Genomic DNA, 23,316 nt, shown 5'->3' on the forward strand with positions numbered 1-23,316 from the left:
TGTGAATTTTGCTAGCTGGTGAGCTGCAGAATGAAAAAATTATAGTATTTTTTATTTAATTAAAAAAAACTTTCTCAACCACAGTATATTACTATTAATCATTTTGTGGAATTTCTGTTGACTTATTGAGACATGTCATACTGACTGATCTTGGGCAAGTAAATTTTTTGCATGACAAGTAGTTTCACTTAATTTGTTGATCCACTACTTGTGACAGTTCTTTGGCATGCTATTGGATGTAATGATTGAGCTCATTCATTCAGCACCATCTCTGAACTTTCAAATGGCAATATTTTTTAGATATTATTCAGATTCAGAATTTCTTATATATCATGAGATTTGGAGAAAGTTTTCTAAATGGTCAGTATCATTAAAGGAATGTTAGTACATGAAATTAATAAACAAAAATAACCTGTTTCCAAACTTGAGAAGGAAAAAGTTATGAATTTATTGTCAAATGTGATAAAATATCCATGATAAAAAAACAGCTGCTTATAAATCAGTAAACGAGGACGCAATCCTTATAAAATAAATAAAATGCTGCATCTCTACCTTCCCCTCCACACACACACACACACACACACACACACACACAGGACCAAAGCAGTACTATTCCTATCTCATCTATTCAGGACACATCTAAAAAAAATACTTCAAATACTTAGGATCTTCACTCCATGTTCAAACCACATCTCAAATTTCAAGCCTTGTTACTGTAACTTGGCCAATTACAGACAGAAAGATCATTACTTTGGAGAATACAGAATACATGTGCTGCCATTTATGACACATCAATCCATTATAAAAACTTCTGTTTTTATGATGCTATAGAGGCACCAATTTAGGACTTTATCTTTTGTCTGTTACAATTTGAATGTTTCCTACTCGTTGCTTATATTTTGACAAGGTTGTGCTGTGAAGATGCTGGTTGAAAATTAGTGATATATTGGCTAGCTAATGAATCTTATTTTTTTGATGTTGAATTTATAAATACTGAAAAATTATGGTATTTTAACAACTCCGTTCAGTTTAAATAAGCTTATTTACTCATACTTCACTATGCAGATTTTTTTTATGTAAATGACTGTTTAGCAGTCGTACGTGAAGTAGGTCATGTGACTTCTAGCATAATAGACATGTTCAAAGGTTAAAATGAGTGTTGGCAAGACAAAAAAAAAAGCTGCATTAAAAGTGGAGGAGCGTCTGAATCTGAATGGTGGAAATAGTAAGAAAAGGAACTATTATTCTGACTGCACCTGTGATCATGAAAGATCCTTTCAAAGGAGTATGCCAAATAATGCAATGTTTTTTATTTAAAATTTAAAATAAATTTTATTTAAAAAAAAAAAAATTGAAAATGTTTAGTACCTTGTGAGTGAGCAGTGTTCTTGATTTGTAAGATTTGATTTGTTAGCTTTACTAGGTAAACACCTTCCGTTAAGATGGATCATGATTAGACAAGTACAGTAAAAACAGACATCTCAAAAACAGTTAAATCAAGAAATATATAATCTAGAGGAAAATCAGGATTATTATTATTATTACTATTACTCAAGACCCCATGTAGTCAAAGACTCATCTAGGAGGTCCTTTTATCAAACACGCAGCTCATCATACTGTGCTTTAAACACATTCAAATTCTCTGCAGATGCCACACTCTTAGGCAAGGCATTCCAATCATTCACAACTCTGCATGAAAAAAACCTGCTTCTCATACTCTCCTTATACAGCTTCCAGGGATGACCTCTGGTTCTCCCTTGATCTTCTACTAACCTCTCCAGCATTGATCCTATAACAACCCCCTCAACAACTTGTAGGTTTCTATCAAATCTCCACTACTCCTCCTGTCCACCAGACTCTGCAAGTTACATCTTCTCAATCTTTCCTCATACTCAACATTCCAGAGTATGAGGAAAGAGAGGATCCAGAGGTGACTGACCAAGGTGACTGAGAGGATCCAGAGGTGACTGACCTTAGTCAGTCACCTCTGGATCCTCTCCAACATCTCTTCATCCTGAAAACCAGGTGACCAAATCTGGGCACAACAGTCCATGTGTGGCCTAATCAAAGCCTTATACAATGGAACAAGAATCTCTCTACTTCTACAAGTCAGTGTCCTCTGCATCATTCCCAGATTTAGCATTCTTTGAGAAAAATTTAAGGGATTTATGTCGACAAAAATACCAAGTGGGACCATAAAATAAATGAAGAAATTTTACAATCCCTGTATATAAAACCAATTAATCACTACATAAGACAGTATAAGCAAAACTGGATAGAACATTTGAATTGAATTGAAAACTGAACAGCAGACTACCAAAAATATTATACAGATATAAAATAAGTTTTAAAAGAAGAATCGGAAGATCAAGAAAGGGATGGCATGAGACCGGAACAGGCTACCTGGTCTAAAATCCATGTTAGGAAGATGATGTTGACAAAAAAAAAAAAAAAAAAAAAAAAAGTTGAATGCAATATAATGCTATAATTGAGGATAGAATTCTAAACCCTTACTTATGCACGAAGTTAGAAAATAGCATTATTAAAGAAATGTCTCACATAGTATTATTTTTTTTTTTTTTTTATAAAAAAAATCAGAATATGCAAATAAAAGATTAATCTTTAACTTTTTCCTCCTCTCTGGCAAGTGATAATGCACTGGCTGCTGCAGCATTCTAGACATGACATATCCTTTCACTGTAGAGAAACAAGTTATGAATTTTTGTAGTCCCAGAATATTACTAAATGATATTTATTTGCAGTGGTATAAATTGGTTATGGTGGCAAAGTGAGCAATTCAAAAGTGGACAGACTGTTGTGATTGTTATAGAAATGTCAGATCTATCAAAAGCATCTTCTTGAGACAACATTGCTAAACTGCACATTTTGTATGAAACAGTTTGTTGTTTATGAAAAATAATTGAATCCCTGTTTTATTTGTAGATTTGTAAATGTTCATAGTCAAAATCTTTTGCCACTGTATGTTGGAGTTTAGTTGACTTCAGTTTACACTCATATTTAACATAGCATATATTGTGTGTGCTAGTTTTAGATGTGATCATTTCATCAGCCATGTAAAATTAGCCATGCAGTAATCCATTTTTGCTTTATATAGCACTTTTCAGTTGCACACATTAAGCAGTGAGCTGCTGTACAAAATCAAAGTGACTCATTGAGACCCCCTTAGATAGCACTAGCATGCGGCCTTCGTTGGCAGAGTGGTTAGTGTATCCACTCTCCAGCCAAAAGGCTGCGAGTTCAAATCCCACCGTGGTCATGGATGTTTGTCTCTGAAAATACTAGTGATGTAGACGGCATTGGTGTTGTGGAACAGGTGCCTTCACTCAATGAGTCCTTGGACTCCCTGGAGGTGTAACATAATAATAATGTATTTTGTGCTTGTGACAGATTACTGTAATTGGGTTAGTGAACAAAAGGAGGGTGATTATTATGGGTGATTTTAATTATGGTGGTATAGATTGGAATGCAGAGATAGCATTTGGGAATAAGGAAAATTAATTTCTTGAGCGACAACTATCAGCAGCATGTAAAGGAGGGAACACAAGGATCGAGAGTTTTAGATGTGATCATTTCATCAGAGGATGTAATTGTGAGTGGGGTTTGTACTTTCCTCCAGTTGATGAGTGATCACCTGGGTTGTGGCTAGCTCTATTCAGACTTCTGTGAGGAAAGGATATATGTGGAAGTACAAGGCTGGTGATTATAACGAGCTTGAAGCTATAGCATGGAATGAGGAGTTGAGCAGTAAGGAAATAAATGCTGCTTGGGAACTAACAAAGATACACATAACAGTATCAATGTGTGAATGTATTTATTCCAAAGGTCAAAAGGCTGAATAAGGTAGGTGCAAAATGGATGAATGAGGAAGCTTAAGCATGAAATCTGGATGAAGGCACTTTGGAAGCAGTAGAAGATGAACAATGGTAATCAGTTATATGAAGAGTACAGTATAAAGAACAAGCCTGGAAAATGACTCAGTAAGGACAGCAAAAGTGCAGTATAAACAGAAATTAGCAAAGCAAGAGAAAAAAAGACCCTAGATTTTTTTTTAGATATGTGGCAAGTAGAAGGAAGAATGATTATAATAAGGTGATGTTAATGGATGAAAATAGTAGAATGGTAACTACTGCAGAAGGTTAACAGAAGACATAATTTCTGATAGTCTTAGGACAGCTATGTATGCGCAGCTAGCAGTGGAGATTGAACTACACCTACATGGAGTAAAAGGCATTAGCAGATTTATAATTTTTAAAATAAAAGTAGCTTGTAAGGAAGACATTTTTTTCAACCATCTATTAGAATAATGCCCAAAGAAAGAACTAAAAGAATTAAATAAAAAAAATAAATTAAACTGTTTCACCAGGTTTGATGATCTCTTATGAACAGTAAAATCCATGGGACTTCCATGGAGTACAAAGTCTCAGTCACTCAACCCTATATAATCCACCATCTATACCACACCAATACAATCCACTATTATAGTATTTTTGTCTGTTAATTATGTGCATTCTCTGGCTGATTTATTTATATTTGAAGGATGAAAAACACAAGTTTCTGGGAGAAAACCCTACTGCCTTCATATCAGATTGGCTAAGGTTCCTTGAGTCATGACAAGAATTGAAGTTAGCTTTTTCCAGCTGAAGGGTTTACTTTATATCTAGTTTACTGGTGGTTTGAGCAAAAAAATAATAAAACCTAAGATGGCAATGTAAACAAACAAAAATCATAAATACTTTTGTAGAGTAAAAATAAAGCTGGAAATTAGAAATAGATATTAGGAACAGATTTCACATGGACATGCAATTATAACATTAGTACCATAACTAAAGAATTAAAACCATTAACAGCATTAAGTAATTATAATTACAGCAATCCGTCAGAAGCACAAAATACATTATTATTATTATGCTACACCTCCAGGGAGTCCAAGGACTCATTGAGTGAAGGCACCTGCTCCACAACACTCTTGTCTCCACCAATTACACCAGTGCTGTCTACTGCCCACTATAACCACTAGTATTTTCAGAGACAATCACAAACATCCATAACCATGGCGGGATTCAAACTTGCAGCCTTTTGGCTGGAGAGTGGATACACTAACCACTCGGCCAACAAAGGCTGAGTGGTTAGTGTATCCACTCTGCTCGTCTGCCTTACGCAGACATAAAAGAGGACATCCTCAGCACTCCCTCTCCCTTCTTGTCCTTTCTATTCTCACAAAAAACACTGTGCCCTTCCATTTCTATTCCTGTTAGGATATCTTCATTCAGCCATGTTTTACTCGTTCCAATGATTTTGGGGCAAATAAACTCAATCAGTGAAACCATTTCATTTCCCTTATTTTTGATACTTCTGGCATTTGTAAATAAACACAGCAGTTCACTTTTATGTTTATAACCAGTCCTACCCAAGCTTCTTGCTGGATGTGATTTCCCTACCACACTGCCCTTGCTCAATCACCATTATCACTGCTTATCACATATATCTGCTCAGTCTCAACTTTCCCACTCACATCCCAATCTATTCCATTTCTGTGCTGATCATCCCCATACATACATTCACTACTACTTCCACCATCCACTCTCCCTATTCACCCAGGTTCCCTGTTTCCCCCATTCCTCTTGCATTTCCATTCTCTAGTTATCCTTCACTACTATCGTTTCCATTGCCGAGCACTTCTATCTCTTCAATACCACTCTCCTGATCTTTCACTTCATCTCTTGATTGCATCACACACTGCACTTCTATCGAGCAACATGCGATTTGGATGAAAATAGTCACACAGCTAATGACTAGTTTTGTTCAAACCTTTTTAGTTTGTCATATGAATGTTTCTATATATATAATTTCTGACTTATAGTCATATGATGTTTATATATATATATTTTTTTTTTTTAAATCCCAGGTTTGAAATTTGCAAAATGGCAATTTGCATTATTCAACTTATTTGGTCTAATGTCAAAGCATGATTGCAGAACTATTATCCATAATAATGCCATAGTCAATAGGGAGTTTTAGTAGTAATCTAAACTTTTCATGTAGTACTGTCATAGACTCCTGTACACCCCCCCCCCCCCTTGAGGATACATATCAGAAATTTGATGAGATTAATAATGCCATTGGCAAGTAAAATTTAACTTGTCTACTTGCTTATTTCACAACTGAAACCACCAGCTTTACAAATTTTAACTGCTAATCTTTTCTCTGAAATAGGAATTAGTGTCACTTCTAATGTGTAGGCTACTCAGAAGTGCTTTGCAGATTGTATTAAATTTGATTTGTAGTAAGATGCAAGGGCTTACTCTTTTTTTTTTTTTAAGTAGTAAGATTGTCAGAAATCAATTGTCAAAAAGACATTTGTGCACTCCTTTTGATATAAAGTTAAATTGTTCAGCCAGTTTAGAAAAGCAGTCTTATTAATCAAAAGAAAGTAAATTTTTGTTAGGATTATTTTCACTCTTAATATCTGTTTAACCATATTTAAGAAATGTAACTAGAAATGACCAATTTAGGTGTATTTTTGATAAGGTTTTTTTTTGTTGTTGTTATTGTTCATAAGCTTTTAAAACATTTTTTATAATTATTTACATCCTTTCAGAAAATTAAGTTGAACTAGATTTCTTAATTTTCTTTTGTTAAAAAGTAAAAATATACTTATTGTTATGACAATAAGTATATTTTTACTTATTGTCACAAATGTTTTGAAATGTGCTTGTTAACTTTTTTCAGATAAGATTATTCAAGCCAGTTAGATCTGGTCATTGACTCACTTTTGTGTATCATGTTCTGTTTTGTGGGTGTTCACGTGTATGGCAGGAAGATTGGTTTATTTGAGGGTGTGTCTTAAAATCATACAAAACTTTGTCCAATCAGAATGTTTCCATTCAGGCACATTATTATTGTGATGTTAACCTTTGATCTTAGGTGTTGCTGAATTGGATTATTTTATCAGTATGCTGTGATATAAAAATGCTCAGACATATCACTGTTTAATAATGCATTTGTTGGTAAGTAACTGAGATTAGTATTTTTTACAAATCACTTTTCTGTTGGATTTAATTTATGCTGTAATAGTCGAAGCATGTATTGTTTTCCTTATGGGCAATTATAAATGCTATAAATATATTGTGTTAGTACTTTTTTTTAATTCTCAGAAAAGGAGCAATATGAGCTATGTTGGAAGAATTTAATAGATTGTGGCAACTGCCAATGCATGTAGCTTGTTTTTAATTTTGAGATGATTATACCCTTCTCTCCATCTTTATGTATGTGCTCTCTCACTCACTTTTTTAGTAATTGACTTTTGTAATTTGGAGGTTCTTTTTAACATTATAAATTTAGTATAAATGAAATATAGCTTAGATATAAAATTATGTTACTGCTCTTAAGTAGTTGGATTGTTTTTATTCTTCTGTCATCCTGTTATTTTATAGCGCTTTTACATGGAAAGTTGTAAAACCACAGTACACCAATATTGTGAATGGATTAGAGATTGAGAAGATAATGAACTTATTGACATTTGACTTTCTTTGTCAGTCCCCTCTTACAAAACAGTTGTAAATCTATATTACTGTTAGCACCATGGAGGAAATTTACTTTTGTAAATTTCCTCTATAGAAAATTTACTTGTTTAGAAGCTTCTGAGCTAAACAATAAAATACCCTCAAAACATTGAGTAACATAGTTTCTCTAAACCCTCCTATATGTATCTCTTTTTTGATATAAGTAAGATTTCCATCAATTCATCACTTCTAGCCCTTTTTTATAACATTTGATGGTTATAGTGCTCTCCCCCCCCCCACCTCCCATTTGTCTCCAACTTTCTCTGTTTCTCTGTCGCATCTTTTTCCTGATACCAACATTCTCCAGCCATTGCCACTAAGTCATCCTTCCATTTTCTCTCTGATTATCCAGGCATTCATCTTCCTTCATATGGATGCCACTGGGTAATTTTCTATCTATCGCTGTTCATCTGTGCAACATGTCCTGCCCATCTACATTTTAATTATAAAAACTTGTGTCCAACACTATTGTTTCTTATATCTTCATTCCTTATTTTATCTTGAAGTTTGATGTTTAACATGGCTCTCTCCATTCTGCTCTTATATTCCTCATTATGTCTGGTATTTGTTTAGTTCTTGGTTATGTCTCTGATCCATATGTCTTAATTGAGATGATGCATTGGTTGAAAAGTTTGGCTCATTTTCTGGTTTTATTTTACTGGTCAAGAATTGTTTCAGTTTGCCAAAAGCTGTCCAGCCTAACTGAATTCTAGACTTGAATTTTTAACCTTTTTATCTTTTACATTTTTATGTAAACTTTCTATAATAATTAGATTTTGATTTTCTTGTAGATTCATTTGTGGATTTCTGCTTTCATGTTATTTCTTTGATTGTATAATTTTTTGCAGTTTCTTGGTATAATTTTTTGTTAGCTACTGATTTTCTTCTATTGTTATTTTCCTTCTTAACTATTCTGTGATCACTTCCTATGACTGTTTGATTGATGACTGAAACATCCTTAAATATTCTTACATGAGATGATAAAATATAATTATTTCACTTTTTGTTTGTCTATTTGTACTAATCCATGTCCAATTTTGGTTTGGTATTTCCCGTGGACTAAGTGAGTAGCAGGCGGGAGAAAGATCGCGGAAAGTAAGAGGGCACTATCATGGCTAGTAACAGGGTGCTAAAAAGGGGGTGGGGGAAGTGAAGGGAGAATAAAAAGGGTTTGCACCCCTTTCTCAGGGCTTTTTTCGCCTATTTTGCTGGATGATTATTCGACTTCTCTTGTGGACCGGTAGTTCCTGATGGTGTTTCTTGAGGATAGTTCGATATCGGAAGGTGTGTCTTTCCCTTCGATGTCTGAATTTCTGCCGGTACTAAGGCATGAGATATCGGCATATGCTGCCTTCGCTGAATGTTCCAACAGAATAATATCGTGGACGTATATTATGAACTGGCAGCTAGAAACAAGGATGGCCTGAAACAGATTGAGAATAGACGAGGGAAAAACATCAAGTGTAGAGCATAGTTTAATCTGATGACCATAGTGACTCACCACCACGTGGACACAGACTTATGGAAGTATTGAACAAAGAAGGATAGTTCAGACGGACCTAGAGATCCTGCCCCAAGAAATGGTAAAGTACAGATTTTATTGTATACCCAGTCGGTAAAAGGGAAAGATCATTGTAATGTAATAATCGAGTATGGACAATATTTAAGAACTTTAAGTGATTATTTAGCAGTGGCTAATGTCCATAAGACAAATTGTTTGGAATGATTATAGATGATTGTGACTAGTTTAATATGCAAGACTAACATAGTAGATAGAATATTGATTAGAAGTGTATAATGTGTATATTATGTGTGTTAAATCTCTAACTCAGAAGAAGGATTTATTGTTCATGCATTAGAGTATTAATCAGTTTGATAAAGTTTGATTTAAAACTTTATCAAACTGATTCCATTTTTTTAATAACATTTATTAATAACAACTAAAAACAAAATTTAGTCAAAAATTTAAACAAAAATATGTCATTAAACCAATTGAAAGTGAGATTGGTCTAAGTGTATATTATGTCTTTAGATTCCAATAAATTTTTTTTTTCTTTTATACCTGAGTTTTGCCTGTGATATGAACCAAAACTACCACTCATTAATCTGAACCATAGTGGGGGGAATTGAAAGAAAGGTATAACATGTTGTTATAGAGGTTACGACTGCAAACCAGAATTTACTTCGCCACAGTAATTATGAAAGAAAGTGGTAATAAAGATGATATCAAAATTGCAGATGTTAATGTCAGCTCTTTGCTTTATGCGGATGATGTTATACTTCTTAATAAATCTGTTACAAGTCTGCAAGATTCTCTGACTAAATTGAATAGCTGTTGTAATAGATATGGTATGAAGGTCAGCAATAAATAGACAAAGACAATGAAAATAGGCAGAATCATTGAAAATGTCAACTGTGTTGTGAATGGAGAACCTGTGGAACAAGTGAAACATTTCAGCTACTTAGGCATGATTTTTACTGAAGATGGTAAATTAAATATAGAAATAGACAACAGATTCAGCAAAGCTGGTATGGTAGGAAGTCAATTGAATAAATTCATATGGAATAAGAGAGAAATTAGTCGGAACACTAAATTAGCTATATACAAGACAGTGTTCAAACCAGTTTTTTCTGAGAGCTGGGTCAGAAGTAAAACACTTGACCAAAGACTAGAGACCGCAGATATGAGAGTCCTAAGAAAGATTATAGGCGTGAGCAGATGGCATCAATGGCAATATCATATTAAAAACGAGGATATTAGGAAAGAACTTGACATTGTCAACATCCAGGAATGCGTTAGCAGAGCTAATCTCAGGTGGTATGGTCTCTTAAACAGAATGGGCGAAGAAAGATTAGCAAAACAAGTGTTCTCTGCCAGGTTGGCAGGAAAACGACCCAGAGAAAGACCAAGATATAGGTGTATTGATACGGTACAAAGTGCCTTAGATGATAGAAATATAAGACTGATAATGTTGGAGTCTTGACAAGTAACAGACTGATTTGGAGTAAAATTATAGATAGGAAGTTAGTAATGATGGTTCATGTAGTACTATCATATCCTGTACACCCCTTGAGGGTACATGGCAGGAATTTGATGATGATGATGATAGTAAAGCATTTGATTTATGAGTATAAGCACTAAATTTATTCACCTATGTGCACCAAGAGTCTGGAAAAGTCTCCCTGAATAAGAGTCCCCTCTATTCTAAGTTATTGGCTGGCACAGCTTTAAAAAATAAATTTGTCAATATCTGAAGATGAGACGTCCCCAGGAAGAAATTAGAGGTATTCATTTCTTTTAGCAAGGAATAACCTTTAACCGTCAAGGTAAGCACGTGAGTAAAATTAGGAATCGGCTAGAGATATAGAATTTACTTTCCTTATAGAATGAACACGTAAAAAGTGATACAGATATTAGAATCAGGAAAATTTTATAAGTCTTGTAATTATTGTAGAGAGGAAAAGTCATAAAGGAAGTAAAAAATTATTTAAGGAAGAGCAAATATTTAACAACACAAAGTTTTTTGAGGCTTGTTCTATTGAGAATATGCTTAGAATAGCTTTATTCATTGTAGTCTTTGCATAGAAGAAAGACCACACTTCACTTTCACTCACCTTTGATAATACTGAGATCTTCATATGAGATCAGATATCTGTTCTTGAACTTTATGCACATCTAGCCTTTCCTGCCACAAGCATATTGCACCCAGTCTTCTGTTTTTCCTCCTCCCACTCCAATCTCCTTTTCTGCTCAAGACATTACTTCTTACCTATACAACTCTTAACATTATGAATCCCAAATTTATGCTACCTTAGAATATTATAACATGTGGAGTGCTGAACCAAAAGCCTCTTTAAAAATGCTTTATGCTATACAGAAGACAGTGATTCATTTAATTGGCAAACACTCCCTCTGAGACTCATTCTGGTCACTTTTTTCATAGATATTCTGTTTTCTGCTTTATGTATAAAATAGGTACTCTTCCATAGATACTTTCTCTGTACTACTAGACTGGTTTCCTTCGTTCCTTCCTTCGTTTTTCTGTCAAGCCCACTAACATAAGTAACTGCTGAACAATGTCTATTCACTGTCCAGCTCCAGATATATTTAATTAACTTGTCCCTCTCCTTCATTCTGTCTTCTGCGCTTTGGAACATTATTTCCCACACAGTTTTGCTTAAGCATGACTAGCTTCACTTGTTCAAAAACTATTAATAGGTTTCTTCATGTTGGAGATTTAATGGAGTATTGATAGCACTAAGAAAGAAAGAATTAACTAATTTTCATGCTTCCAATATTTCATCTCAGTTACTGAGACATCTTCAGGGAGTACAAATAATGTTTGTAACACACACACACAAAGGCAACACAATACTCAATGAAACACATAGATATGATGATGATTCTAAAGTCCAGTGGTACACCCTCTGTGGGCCTTTGTATGTTATCTAGGGAGTAAACTGAGGCCTCTAATAATTACAATTTTTTTTTTTTTTTTTCTCGACGATATGAGCCCTTTGTTAAAATTCCCATAGCTCATCACTGGATGTGTCTAAATACCGACCTATTAGTATTTCTGTGGTAGTGAAGATTTTAGAGAAGTTGGTAAGAACTCGCATACAGAAATGGGTAGACAAGCATTCTGTACTCTGCAGGGAACAGCATGGGTTTACTAAAGAAAGTCATGTTTTAGCAATTTGCTCATATTTTATAACAATGTTACGGCTGAGTTGGATAAAGGGAATGGATACGCTATGATAATGTTGGATTTTTCTAAGGCATTTGATAGGATACCACATGGTAAGCTGTTGTGTAAACTGGAGAATATGGGATTGGAACATAATTTATTGACTTGGATCAGGGGATGGTTGACAGACAGATATCAAAAAGTGGTATACAGTGGGTGTGAATCTGCCAGATTTAAGGTAACCAGTGGTGTACCTCAGGGGTCAATCCTTGGGCCATTATTGTTCAATCTATACATTAATGACATCAAGCAGGGTCTATCATCAGATTTGCAATTGTTTGCTGATGATACGAAGATAGGCAGGGCAATCAGGGATGCTACTAATATTCAGCAATTACAAAATGATTTGAATAGATTGGAAATCTGTGCTAACGAAAATGGTTGTCAGTTGTTGGTAAGTGTAAAGTTATGCACTTTGCTGTGATTAGAGTTCCAGCTGCATATTATATTAGCAGGGTTATGCTACAAGAAACTGAAGAGGCAAAGGATCTTGGTATATTGGTGGATAAGAATTTAAAGTTCAAAGGTCACATAGCAAAAGTTGCAAATACAACTCGGAGGATAATTGCTATGTTGAAGCGAACCTCAACATGTAAGGATAAGGAAGTAATTTTGTCTCTTTATAAGGCTTTGATAAGACCACACTTGGATTGCTGTGTGCAGATTTGGTCTCCCGGGTTCAAAGGGGGATATAGAAGCTGTGGAAAGGGGTGCAAAGAAGAGTTACAAAGATTATATCCGGATTATGGGATTTAGATTACGAGGACAGATTTGCATATGTGGATTACAGACTCTGGTTAAGAGGAGAAAGAGGGGTGATATGATACAGGTCTATAAACTTTTGAATGGGTGTTATAGCATTTCAACTGATGAAATTTTTCATTATATGGAAGGTGGGGAGAGAACATGGGGGCATCCATGGAAGTTAAATTTATTTGCAGTCAAGAAAGGGTTAAGAGCTAGGTGTTTCTCCCAGAGAGCAGTGAGTGAGTGAGTGGAATAATTTGCCCTTATGGGTAGTGAGTGCATCTAGTGTGAATGAATTCAAGGACAGGTATGATAGCTGGGTTGGGTAAGTTACAGCCTCCCTCGATGAGTCCTTGACTCACTGGAGATCTCAGATAATAGTAATAATAGTAATCAGAAAATTTTATGTAAAAAGTAATTTGTAAATCTGATTTGGCATAACTTTTTTTTTCCATCCTTCAGAAATAGCTGTATCATAGATCTGCAAGCCAAAGTGATGGGGGAAGCTACCCTCACCCTTTAGCCCAAGTAGACATGCCTCTTATGGAATTAATGGTGGTATAGGTGTGAATTCTGGGTGCACTACACTGTCTTAGGAAGTAGTGAGCATAACTCTGCCAATAGTGGATGAGATTTTGAACTGATTTGGTACTGGCAAACATTGAATAGTAATGATGTATATACACATTTCTCCTCAGTTTTTTTGTGCAAGTATATGTCAATCAGTCTCACAATAAACTTAATCATTGCTGGCCTGGTTGGCTGAGGGGTTAGTGTATCTACTCTCCAGCCAAAAGGCTGCGGGTTCAAATTCCACCATGGGTATGGATGTTTGTGATTGTCTGTGAAAATACTAGTGGTGGTGGTAGTTAGCAGTAGATGGCATTGGTGTAGTTGTGGTTCATTGTAATTGGTAGAGACGGAGATCTGTAGAGTGGAAGCCCTCCCTCAATGAGTCCTTGGACTCCTTGGAGATGTCACATAATAATAATAATAATGACTTCATGCTGTTTCATTTTTGGACATCACACTGGTCATTTTTGCTGTTACAATTGAGAGGCTTCTAGTGGCAGAAGTGTTAAACTTCATACCAGAGTTCGGGTAAATAAGTGCATTTTAGTTCACATACCTATTTAAATTATTTAAAAAAAAAACTACATTTAAAGGTCACAGGTCAAATTTATTATTTACAAAAATGGTGACTATTTTTTTGATGATGCATTCAATAAAAATTGAAGTTGTAACAAGGTTGTAAGGGATATATGGAAATCTTCAATAACGTTTCACATGAATTCTCATTCTGAAATGTTATTTAAAATTGATTATAAGATTTTATTGAGTATTAAAATTTGAGAAATTGTCAAGAATTGAAAGCTGTATCACTAATTTTCTTTTCAGATAAGTATTTCACACTCTTCGTTTCTCGAGAAACAAATTCTAGGAATTGTCATAATTATGGATTGATCATTAATTAAAAAACACCATTCTCTGATGCATATCTAGTTGCTGCAACTCCACATTCAAGGTAGATATAATCGTATTAATTCTTTTAATTGCTAATGAGTTTTTTAAAGCATATGATTATTTTTGTCTTAAATAAATATGTAACTCTTAGTAATTCCTGTATGCTCATTCCAAAAATGGTATCTAGGTTTCATTATCACATTTTTTTTTTTTTAGCTATGAGTTGGAATCTCACTGTGGGCATGTATGTTTGTGATTGTGAAAATAGTAGTTGTGGTGGGCAGTAGATGGAGTTGTTATAAATGTAGTTTGCTGTAGTTCAGGGGTCTTTAATCTTTCAGACAGTGCAGGCCACATTAAACATTTCAATGAAGCCTGCAGGCCACTAAGCTATACTGCAGTATTTAGAATTGTAAGATGGAAGGCACTAGACAGTGCACTCGAACGAACTACTGCTTCAGCCATCTACCTGCGACGTTAGTACTAGTACTTAAGTACTGCTTGGCACTGGTAGATGGCTGAAGATGCATGTCTATTTAATATTTATTTTTATAGGATTTTATATAAAGTATCAAATGCACAGCGTTCCTTGTGAATCTGGAAAGCATCTTACAATTCTAAATACTGCAGTATAGCTTAGTGGCCTGCGAGCTTCATTGAAATTATTTTTTATTTAATCGCGTTTTAATGTTAAGTAGTTATTTTTCAAAATGGCTGGCCGGCAGGCCATGGCAAAGAGCTTCGTGGACCACAGACTGAGTGGTGAAGACAAAGAGTTGTAGAGTAGGTGCCCTCCCTCGATGAGTCTTTGGACTCCTTGGAGGTGTCACATAATAATAATATACGAAGCATCCATTTATTACAAACCGTATTTATACTCCATTCATTCTCATTAAAAATTAGCTTAACCTTGCAATAGATTTGGCATGCCTTAAGACATGGAATTGGCTCTATGCCTTACAGAATTTTTAGATTATTTTTGTCATTACTATATCCTGATTAGAATTATTAGCAGATTAAAAAAACAAAGTACAGTCATACGAAGTTACCCGGTAGGTGGGACCAACTAGAAGCGCGTAAGTCGAATTTGCGTAACTTGGGTATAATTTTGCATACAAACATACAAAATATTAATTAATTGGGACCAAAGGTTTACAAAAACACCTATATTTTTTAAGAAATATAATCATAATTGTAGTTTTTCGTACATAAAAAACAAAAAAAGTTATTTCGATGTCGATGGTTTCATAAAATCTAATAGATTCGTCTGACGGCATAATGTCTTTTTCTTGTCACGCAGAATTTCTTCATATCAAGCTAATGATTTTTTTATTCCTTACCTTGTGGCTACAATTCATTCCTCGTTAGAATCTATGTCCTCCAAAATCTGTAAACCTTTCTTTTATGATTGTTCTTACTGTGGATTCCTGTAGATCGAACTTCTTTGCTAGCTCACAAATTTTCATTCTGCCTTCAAAATCCTTAATAATGTTGAGTTTTGTTTCCAAAGTCAATGTTTTTCTTTTCTTGCTAGCTGTAGAAGAATTGGACTTGCTTCTTTTGGACGACTTTATTATTTTTTATGTGATGAAATTTTTATCAAGAACATAATATTAAACAATTGCAAGGTTTGTAGATTATAAAAATCTTGTATGAATGGAGACCACGCGAAACACGTCAGTGCTTGTTCACAGCATGTGTGACACTGGTGATTGCGGCCGGCGGTGGAAAGATACGACTAGTGGTGAGCTGTGAAGCGGGACGGGAATACGTACATATATGAAACCGCATAACTCCGGATTCGCGGAAGTCGGGGTATGACTGTATTTGAAATGTTATTGACAAGATTACCCTTATCTAGTGCTGTATTTTTCTGTGAATGTTGTTTATTTTCCTAAATCTGCAGTGATTGGTTCAAAGTGACAAAAAAATGCTACCAAAGCAAGAATTACAAAAAAATTTTTACTTTCATTGCAGAATTTTTACCGAATAATTATATGACCATTTACAATTATGAGGTTTATTTTTAGAGTTTAAGCATTGAGGGTGCAGACATTTTTTTACAAATTTTAAGAAATATTTTGCTTTGCTGCTTTTTGCAAAAGCATATACAGGTATGACTTGGTTTATGGCATTTCAATTTATGCCCGCTTCTCTTTTGTGCCTCTTATAGATTGGAATTGGAGACTGTAATGAGTCATGACTCTGCCCAACTTCCTAGAAATAGATGGTCCTGACATTGTAATAAAACTATAATACTAAATGATTAAACTGTGGTCTAAAATTTAAATAATTAAACAAAAAAAAAACAAATATAAAATGTGATGAGAAAAAGTTAATTACATTAACCATGGACTAAGAACTGCATGTACTGACAAACATGCACTTGTCTACTCAACAGGATACTGAAAGATTAAGTCTGATTGCTACTACTACTATCCTCTCAAAACATGTTATCTAGTGTGTCTGGACAAGAGACTAAAAGCAATGTAAATCATTGACTAATCAAGGCTTATGACTTACAGACGACACTCAGGGAATTTGTTGAGGTTATTCAAGTGTCCGATAATGTCACGAGACTACTGGAAGTCATATGAGATCATAAAAGGAATCTCCAACATTTCAGCTGCATGAAGTGTGAAAATGTATGAATGGTGTCTGACATAAGCTTTGGCTTGGCTGCATTCTAGATTTGCAAGAGCATATCTGCTCTTTCGTCAATAACAGAGAATGTGACAGAGATAGCAAAAGAAATATGAATGGATGATTGAAGTTGGTGACATAAATGAGCTCCTTGAAAATCAGAATGAAGAACTTTCATGAGACTACTGGAAGTCATATGACATTGTAAAAGGAATCTCCATGGAAGATTTAGAAGAGCTAGCTAAACAGCTGTCCGAAGAAGACAGAGAAAAGTGAAGCTGACTCTGTTGGTTAGGACACTAACAGTGAAATGAATAATGCTGTTCATTTCACTGTTATTTATTAATTTGTTACTTATTAATAACAGGCTACTACTCTTATTAATAAGCGATGTGAGATCTTCAGTAGCAATGACCTCCAACTGGGAGCTGAGCTCATCCGTTAAGAGAGGAATTGAGACAGTACTATATCCATACTATAACTTATTGACAGTAAAGAAGAAAGCCAAACAGATATCCATTGTCATTTTTAAAGCAGTAAAGTTTATTTCTTTTTCTTAAACATCATGTCGTTTTTAGTATGTAAATTTCATAAAACATAGGTATTATTTCTGGGAAATTCCCATATTACTCCTCTTAAAAACTATTGTTTTTACAGCTATTTACTTGTTTTCGTTTAGGAGTGTCCCTTATTTTAAATACATTGGCTTTGTATTCAAGAATTTATAAGGTATTATAAGTGTATTTTAAGGGTAAATATATGCAGACTAATAGAGGAAGAAATTCTGCACATACCTTGTTTGGATGTTAGGATGTCTTTGTTTTCCATACTTCTGCTGTTTAGGCTATTGAATGGGGGGGAATTAGGAAACGTGGGTGGGTTGTTTGAGGCAAGGTGGGAAGATTAATTAGAAAACCTGGGTTTTTTTAAATAATATATATATATATATATATATATATACACACGTATATTATTATATTTAAGGGCACTACTTTAGGGAAGTAGTGCCCTTAAATCTTATGGGAAACGGGTGGGGTAGAGCGTTAACGGGGTGCGAGCCGTTTCGATCGTGTTATCGTCATCGGAACATTTGATAAGTGTAGGGCTGTCATGGCAGCTTGGTGTATCTTCTTTAGGAGAGCCTGTGTTATCGCTTATTGGTCGGGGTCGTGACCTAATTTTTTATGTTGTGGAACTTCCAACACTCGGAAATTAGGTATGGTCGGTGGACGTTGATTGAGTTTACATCACATTTATGACAATTGTTTCCGATATTCTAAGCATTGTTTCGTTGTCTTGTTTATCTATTATTATGGCCTTGTCAATTTGCAGGGTATATTTCTGTTCAAGGGTGTGAACTGCTATTTCTGTCTTCCCTGTACTCTGTATTCTATTTTTTTTTTTTTTTTTTTTTTTTTTTTTTTTTGATGTTGCATTTTTTTTGTGTTTAAATGTTCTGGAATAGGGATGTTACAGTCGCAGAAGTGTTCTTGTAGTCTGGCCGTAAAGACCTGATGGTAGAACCTGTGTAGGTGATATCACAGCCTTTTTGTCAAGGAAATTTGTAGACTGCATTGTGGTGTTCTAATATTTCTTTGTGTGTGTGAGAGATTTAGTGGGTTTTAAGAGAGTTGCTAATTTTTGGTTCGTGGTGAATACTCGTTTATAGTCCGTGTGTTTGAAAATGTATTTGTAGGCTTTGTATGTGTTTTGGATGTTGGGCAGTTTGATAATCTTTCATGTTGGGAAGTCTGTTTTGGTTGTAGGGTTGTTTTGACGGGTTTTTGCTGTTCTGTTCGCGTAATTTATTAGTTGTGTCGGATAGTTCCAGATTTAAAATCTGTGTTAAATTCTTTAATTCCGTGTTGACATACTTACGGTTAGTTGAGAATTTGTAAGCATTTAATAATTGTGATAGGATGACCTATTTTTTAACTGAATATGGATGGTATGAACTGAAATTGAGGTAGTTTTCAATATGCATGGGTTTGTGGTATATTTTCGTGGCTAGTTTGTTGTTAGTTCTGATTAAAAACAGGTTTAAGAAATTGATGGATTTGTTCTGTTCAGTTTCCATGGTGAATTTTAGTCTGTTGCTATAATTGTTAAAGGGATGTTTGTAAGGTGGTGATGTGTGTAGGTTCTCCAATGCATAGAATGCATACACCACAATGTAGTCTACAAATTTCCTTGCCAAAAGACTGTGATATCACCTACACAGGTTTTACCATCAGGTCTTTATGGACCAGCCTACAAGAACACTTCTGCGACTGTAATATCCCTATTCCAGAACATTTAAATACAAAAAAAGCAACATCAAAAAGAAAAATAGAATACAGAGTACAGGGAAGACAGAAATAGCAGTTCGTGCCCTTGAACAGAAACATACCCCGCAAATTGACAAAGCCATAATAATAGACAAACAAGCAATGAAACAATGCTTAGAATATCGGAAACAATTGTCATAAAATGTGATGAAAACTCGATCAACGTCCACCGACCCTACCTAATTTCTGAGTGTTGGAAGCTCCACAACATAAAAATTAGGTCACGCCCCTGACCAATAAGTGATAACACCAGCTCCCCTAAAGCAGATACACCAAGCCGCCATGACGTAGCCCTACACATTATCCCGAAATGTTCCAATGATGATAACATGATCGAAACAGCTCGCACCCCGTTAATGCTCTCTCTGCCGCCCCTGTTTCCCATAAGATTTAAAGATGCTACTTCCCCAAAGTAGCACCCTTAAATATAATAATATATATATATATATATATATATATTATTTAAAAAAATAAAAAAAACCCAGGTTTTCCAATTAATCTTCCAACCTTGCCTCAAACAACTCTCATGTTTCCTCCCCCCCCCCCTTCAACAGCCTAAACAGCAGAAGTATGGAGAACAAAGATATCCTAACATCCAAATAAGGTATGTGCAAAATTTCTTCCTCTATTAGTCTTCATATATTTACCCTTAAAATACACTTATAATACCCTATGAATTCTTGAGTAAAAAACCAATGTATTTAAAATAAGGGACACTATTAATTAAAACAGGCAAAAATTCTTGGGAACCTAATGTATTGACATATATTCCCATTATATTTTTGCTTCAATTTCTGCTGCTTCATTTTACACCAGAAATCTCTGGACCCTAACTTTGGCATAAACGAGTCATACCTGTATTGGGATTGTTTGGATCTCCCAGAGCAGCAGTCTCCAAACTAAGGCATGCGAGTCAGATGTGGCCTGCGATATGATTTTATCCAGCCTGCCAATTGGACTAATTTTTCAATAAGAATCCACAAAAAAATAAAAAAAAAAAAACACGAATGCTGATAGATTTCAAATGCATTAATTAAAATTGTGTTCAAAATATATTCCCGAATAGCAAAAAGTAAATTGTAATCCAAGTTATGGTCTTTCTGACTGTAAAAGGTCGGTTAAAATAGACTAACGAAGAAAAAAAATTTTAAAGAATTCAAAATAAAATAAAAAAGTTACATCTGAATAAACTTTTTTATCAACAAAAAAAATTTGTGTCGCACGAAATAAGAACACTTAAAAAAGTCGGTAAAAACATGGTTAAAATGAACTAACGAGCAGAAAACGAAATAAAAACAAAATTTCCCAATCTATATTCATTGACAAAAAAAACTTGAAGTTATACGAAATTAAAAAAAAAGTTGCGTGTAAATTGTCGGTGTATATTCGGTTGAAAAACTAACAACTAGCAAAAATTTGCTGATAGTGTTTGTTGTCATTAATATACGATAATTTAATCTCACATACTCTGTAATCAGTTTTTATCTGCTTTCAATAAAACTCGTATATCTAGTTCTAGAGTTTTTTATTACTACGGCCCGCTGAACAATGCTGAAGTACCCAATGTGGCCCTCACGGCGAAAAGTTTGGAGACTACTGTCCTAGAGGAATTAGACCAACATGGTTAGCATATGTACTCTGCAACCAGAAGGCTGCAGGTTTGAATCCCACTTAGTGCTTGGATATTTGATGATTGCCTTTCATCATCATAAATTATTCATACAAATATATATATATATATATATATATATATATATATATATATATACACACACTTTTCCAATATGAACTGGGAGAAGTAGACCCAGCAGTGGGAAAGATAGTCTGAATATCATCAAAGGAGCTTGGCTCAAAATAATTGACTCTCATTTTGTATGTTAGTCTCTTTGAGCTGTTTTCTGTACTTTTTATGTATCTTTATAAAGCCAGTTTGTGTTTGCATTGTTTGTAACAAAAAATATGATTAATTATTGTTACTACTTTCATGAGGGCCAACCTGATTGAGTGGTTAGCGTATTCGCTCTCTAGCTGAGAGGCTGCAGGTTTGAATCCCGCTTAGGGCCTGGTTGTTTGTGATTGTTTTTCACCTTCATACGTTCATTCACACAAATATGTATACACTCTCCCAAGGTGGACTGGGTCACCATGGAAGAAGTACACCCAATTCTAATGTAATGGGAGAAGCCTTCACCCTGTAATGGGTGAAAATACAGGCTGATCATCATCATCACTTTCATAAGGAGAACTATTTGCTATTTTCTTTTTTTTTTACTGCACTGTATACATAACACATCTCATTCACTGTATTCACTATCTTTGATATAATTTCATTATACAAATAACATTATAGAAATGTTATTTTGTACTTCTTGATCAGCTGATGAATTAGTAGCATCAACGTAATATGTTTTCATGTATATAAATTATACACACAACGAAGTTGCAGAACTTGTGCACACTAGCATCATGTGTAGTGTGAGCAAGATTTAAGGGAGAAGAGACACTGATTTTTTTGAGTAGCTAGAGGTTGTAGTTGTTAGTGGACACTTTGTGAGGCAAGCTCTTCAAGAGAATAGAGGCAGTTGGAATGGAAGAGGAGAAGCAGGTATGATGGATCTGAAGTCAGACAAAAAGATGTCAGATAGCTACTGTTCATGTTTTAACATTCTTAGTGGAAATTGGAGGGGTGTTAGATATCATTTCTATGGAAGTTCTTGTAGAAAAGTATCTGCAGTAATTGTTATATGGGTTTTTAAAATATAACCCTTTTCTGTTAGTATTAATAGATTTTTACACTTGTCTTCTAGTTATTGTGCATATTCGCTGATGATTCTGTCACAAAAAGGACTTTGAACCAACACATTTTCCTCTTTTTTGGATACACAACATAAAATTGTTCTCTTAGAATGTTATATACTGGTTGTTTTTGGTGTTTGCACATTCAGGTAGGAATTCTCACTTCTTTTTCCTTGCTTTTTCCCACTGTTAGGTTGAAGCCAATATATTATTATTGCATGGGCACCTCCATGGATTCCTAAGACTAGTTGTTGGAGACCTAGACTATCAACACAATATCTATTGTACCTCTCCTTGAAATCATTAACAACAAAAAAATCTAGTCCTTGTGCTCTCTCTTGCTAACTACACTCTTACTCAACTTCCAGAGATGGTGTCTTTTCTTCCCCCTCTAGCCAAATGCTGAAATATTTCCCTGGCATCAATCCTATAAAATCTTTTAAGTAACTTAATTGTTTCTATCATATCCCTCCTTTATCACCTATTGACCAACTTCTGCAATCCATAAACTCTCAATCTATCTTCATAGGGAGTATTCCACAGACCACTTGCCTCTGGATCCTCTCCACTACTTGCTCGTCCTCAAAAAACCAAAGTGACCAGACCTGAGCACATTAATCCAGATGTGGATTGCTGTGCTCAGGATTGTAATGTGGATCATATCAAGGCTTTATAAAGAGAATGATAACTTCCTTATCTCTGCTTGTTAGTATGTTCCTTAATAACAAAGTAATCCTATGAACTGCCCTGGCTACTTTAACAATATGCTCTCTAAACTTCAACTCTATATCTACTGCTGTGCACAAATCCCAGGCTTCATCAATTTCCTGGAGTACAGGTTCTTCAATGTGGTACACAGCTTGTAATCTTTGTATCCTGAAATGCATAACTTTACATTTTACATTAACATCCAGTATGTTTTGTCTATACTTTCAGCTTATTTAAATCATCTTGCAAGCTCTCTACATCATCCTGATTAACTGTTACCCTACCGAACTTGTTATCATC

The 23,316-nt window shown here is 34.7% G+C and overlaps 1 protein-coding gene across 3 annotated transcripts in view; it reads left to right on the forward strand.

Moving 5' to 3' along the window:
• Positions 1-23,316, forward strand: part of LOC150101716 (ectonucleoside triphosphate diphosphohydrolase 5-like) — a 171,750-nt gene that overhangs the window by 40,290 nt on the left and 108,144 nt on the right. For 2 of the 3 annotated variants that reach the window (XM_090400547.1, XM_090400545.1), the window contains exon 2: positions 14,477-14,603. The gene's annotated coding sequence lies outside the window, so the exon portion shown is untranslated. Of the gene's footprint in view, positions 1-6,787; positions 7,029-14,476; positions 14,604-23,316 lie in introns of those variants that run through there. The other variant, XM_090400546.1, reaches the window with a different exon arrangement.

Source organism: Typopeltis vanoorti, chromosome 11, assembly GCF_054136105.1.
Source record: "Typopeltis vanoorti isolate ZY-2024b chromosome 11, IOZ_Tvanoo_1.0, whole genome shotgun sequence".
NCBI lineage: Eukaryota > Metazoa > Arthropoda > Arachnida > Uropygi > Thelyphonidae > Typopeltis > Typopeltis vanoorti.